Consider the following 4,524-nt stretch of genomic DNA (forward strand, 5'->3'; position numbering starts at 1 on the left):
AATTTCCCCAGCGCCATTTATTAAAGAGACTGTCTTTTTCCATCGTATATTTTTTCCTGCTTTGTCAAAGATTATTTGACCATAGAGTTGAGGGTCCATATCTGAGCTCTCTATTCTGTTCCACTGGTCTATGTGTCTGTTTTTATGCTGGTACCATGCTGTCTTAGTGATCACAGTGTTGTAGTAAAGCTTGAATCAGGCAACGTGATGCCCCCAGTTTTGTTTTTCTTTTTCAACATTTCCTTAGCAATTCAGAGTCTCTTCTGATTGTTTGCTCCAGCTCTTTGAAAAATGCCAGTGGAATTTTGATCGGAATCACATTGAAAGTATAGTTTGCTCAAGGCAGTACAGACATTTTAACAATGTTTATAAAAAACAGTATTAGTCACTTCAAATAGTTACAAGTTTTTTTTTTTTTTCTCTTTGAATGGCTAATCTCTAGTGAAATACTGACTTATGACAATGATATTGGGTACCCTTATCTCATCCTTAATGCCTTTGGTGGGACTATTTCTATTTTGACCATCATTTATGAAGCTTAGTGTACTGTTTTGGTTCTACCTTCACAGAGTGACAAATTTGCTTGTGTTGCTAGCTTATTGAAGTTTAGTTTTTTAAAAATTGTATATAAACTTGAATTCTAGCTAAAACATTTTATATTAGGTCTTCTCAAAATCCTAGAATAAACCCTGCAGTGGCATGATGTTGTCTATTAATATCCCTTTAGCAGCAGATTGATGGGCATTATCCCCAGAATAAACTAATCTTAAAGCAGATGATACAGTGAGGATCCAGGGCCTTAATCTGTGTGTAGGGCCAAAAAGATTATGTTAATGTTTCTTATTCTTCAGATTTTAATTCTAAAAAAATTATGTTTGTGGTAGAATACTATGATGGTGCTGGTGAGATACAAAAACAAAGACAGTGAGCTAGTTAAATGAACAACTAGCTACTTCTATTTAATAAGTCAAATATGAGTACATTACATTTGGGAAACTAATTTCCAACTAACTCAGATGTCAGAGATTTGTTGCATCTATGTTCATGAGAGGTACTGGGCTGTAGTTTTCTTTTTTGGTATTAGGTTATGATAGTAGGGCATGTAGTATTACCTTAAAGAACAAGCAAGGACGTATTCTCCATATTTCTATTCTCTGAAAGAGATTTTAGAGAACTGGCATAATTTCTTTCTTAAAGATTTGGTAGAATTTACCACTGAACCCATCTTGGCCTGGTACTTTCTGTTTTGGAAAAATATTAATTATTAATTCAATCTATTTAATAGATGTAGACCTATTCAGGTTTTCTATTTCTCTTTGTGTGAGTGTTAGTATTTGTGTCTTTCAGAGTTTTGGTCTATTTAAATTGGGTTAACAAATCTGTGACACATAATTATTTGTGGTATATCTTTATTGTCTTTTTCTTCTCCATGGGATCTGTAATAATGTCCCACTCTTTTGTTTCTGATTTTAGAAAATTGTGTCCTCTATCTTTTTTCCTTAGTTACTCTGCCTAAAGTGTAATACATTTTGTTGATCTTTTTAAAGAAACAGCTTTGGTTTCATTGATTTTCTCTATTGATTTATTTTTTTCAGTTTTATTGATTCCTGCTCTAATTCTTACTATTCCATTTCTCTGCTTCTTTAAATTTTCTTTTCTTGTTCTCACTTCTTTAAGTAGAAACAGATTTTTTATTATAAGTCTTTATTCTTTTCTAATATATGCATATAATAATATAGTTTTCCTTTTATTTTTTATTTATTCTTGTTTTTAGAGAGTGAGAGTATAGGGGGAGGGGAAAAGGGAGAGAAAGAGAGAGAATCTAAAACAGGCTCCACCTCCCCAGGATGAAGCCTGACCTGGGGCTCCATCCATGACCCTGAGATCATGAACTGAGCTGAAATCAAGAGTCAGACACTTTCCAACTGAACCACTCAGATTCTCCAATATAATTTTCCTTTTAAACACTAATTTTACTACATCCCACAAATTTTGCTGAATTTTCATTTTCAATGTTTATAGTATTTTTAAATTTCTTTTGAGGTTTCTTCTTTGATCCATGTGTAATTTAGAAGTGTGTTGTTTAATCTCCACATACGTTGGGATTTTATCTTTTTGTTACTGGTTTGCAGTTTAAATGCATTGTCATCTAAGAGCAGACATTATATAATTTCTATTGTTTTAAATTTTTAAAGATGTGTTTTATTGCCTGGACTGCAGTCTATCTTGGTTGATATTCTACATGAGAATAAAAAAAAGTGTGTTCTGCTGTTGGTTAAGTTAGTTTATATATGCCAAGTATATACAGTTTTGATTGTGTTATTGAGTTCAACTATGTCCTTACTGATTTTCTTCCTGTTAGATCTATCCATTTCTGAGTTAGTGGTGTTGTAGTCTCCAAATTGATAATAGATAGATCGATCGATCGAATCTATCTATCTATCTATCTATCTATCATCTGTTCTTACAGTTCTCTAAATTTTTGACTTGTGTGGCTTGTGCTCTATTATTAGTTGCATATATATTAAGAATTGTTATGCCTTCTTGGAGAATTGATCTTTTTATCATTATGTAATGATCTCCTTTATTCCTGGTAATTTTCCTTACTTTGATGTCTTCTCTGTCCAAAATTAATATAGCTACTCCTGCTTTTTGGTGATTGCCAAGATATATTTTTGCATCCATTTACTATTAATCTATATTAGTATTTTTTTATCTTTTTATCTAAAATGAATTTCTTATAGACAAATATAGTTGGATCTTTTTCTTTAATCCATTCTGACAATCTCTTTTAAATGATGCATTTGGACCACTGACATTCAAAGTGATTATTTTTATAGTTTGATTAATATTTGCTATATTCATTACTGTTTTCTTTTTATTGCCCTTGTTTGTTCCTATTTTTGCTTTCTATTCTTATCCTTTTGTGGTTTTAAGTGGGCATATTGTATAATTTCATCTTCTTTTCTTTAAACATATGTTGTACTTACTTTTTAAAACTTTTTTAGTGGTTTCCCTACATTCAATACACATTTACAAATAATCCAAGTCCACTTTCAAATGACATAATACCACTTCACAGATAGTGTGAGTACCTTATAACAGAATAATCTTAAATTGTTTTTCCTGTCGCTTGTATCATAGCTGCCATTCATTTCACTTTTATATAAACATACATAAGCATATATATATAATACAAGGGACAGGAGGAAAAATATTATATATATGTGTACGTAATTAGGTACATAATAATTATTATTATTATTATTTTGAACACATTGGTATCTGTTCAATTAATATGAAAAATAAAAGTTTTTGGGGGCACCTGGGTGGCTCAGTGGGTTAAGCCACTGCCTTCGGCTTAGGTCATGATCTCGGGGTCCTGGGATCGAGTCCCGCATCGGGCTCTCTGCTCAGCAGGGAGCCTGCTTCCTCCTCTCTCTCTCTGCCTGCCTCTCTGCCTACTTGTGATCTGTCTCTGTCAAATAAATAAATGAAATATTTAAAAAAAAATAAAAGTTTTTGTTTTTACTTATTCCTTCTTTGAGTTTTTCCTTTTAGTGTATAGATACAAGCTTCAGACTTATATTAATTTCCTCTAAGGAACTTTTTTTTTAAAGAATTTATTCATTTATTTGACAGAGAGAGAGAGACACAGAGAGAGAGGGAATACAAGCGGGAGTGAAGGGGAAAGGATGAAGCAGGCTTCCTGCTGAGCAGGGAGCAGGATCCCAAGACCCTGGCCAGGATCATGACCTGAGCCAAAAGCAGATGCTTAACAACTGAGCCACCCTGATGCCCCTCTAAAGAACTTCTTTTAACATTTCTTGAAAGCTGAGTCTACCAGTAACAAAGTCCTTTGTTTTTTGTTTGATAAAGCCTTTGTCTCTTATTTTTGAAAGATAATTTTGCAGGGTGTAGAATTGTAGGTTGGTCCTTTTTTGTTTTTTGTTTTTATCTAAACACTTCAAATATTTCAATTGGCCCTCTTCTTGCTTGCATGGTTTCTGAGGAAAGGTCATGTAATACTTTTTTTTGTTCTTTTAAAGATAAGGTGCAACTTTGTGCAGTGACAGTATCATAGCCAATGAGGTTTATCCGAGGAATGATTATTGCTAATTAAAGATAAGGTACTTTTCCCTTGGCTTTTTTCAATATATATATATTTTTTTATTTTTCATAACCTTTTGTTTGAAAATGATATGCACGGGTGTAGGGTTTTTTTTAATTTATTATACTTGGTATTCTCTAAGTCTCTTGGATCAATGGTTTGGTTTCTGATATTAATTTGAGGAAGTTCTCAGACATTATTTTTTCTTATATCTATCTATCTAATCTACCTATCATCTATCTTCCTTCCTCCCTTTCTTCCTCTTTTTCTCTTTTCCTTTCTCTTTCTTTCTTCTGATATTCCCATTACATATTTTATACCTTTTGTAGTGATCCTAAGTCTTTGAAGAGTCTGGTTTTTTTTCCATCTTTGTTCTTTTTGAATTTTTTGGTTTTCAAGGTTTGTATTGATAT

General features: G+C 32.4%; 1 pseudogene; it reads left to right on the plus strand.

The window, feature by feature from the left end:
• The first annotated feature begins 4,058 nt into the window (after positions 1-4,058).
• On the plus strand, positions 4,059-4,166 carry LOC122897457 (annotated as a pseudogene).
• The last annotated feature ends 358 nt before the right edge of the window (positions 4,167-4,524 follow it).

This window comes from Neovison vison, chromosome 1 (genome assembly GCF_020171115.1).
Source record: "Neovison vison isolate M4711 chromosome 1, ASM_NN_V1, whole genome shotgun sequence".
Classification (NCBI taxonomy): Eukaryota; Metazoa; Chordata; class Mammalia; order Carnivora; family Mustelidae; genus Neogale; species Neogale vison.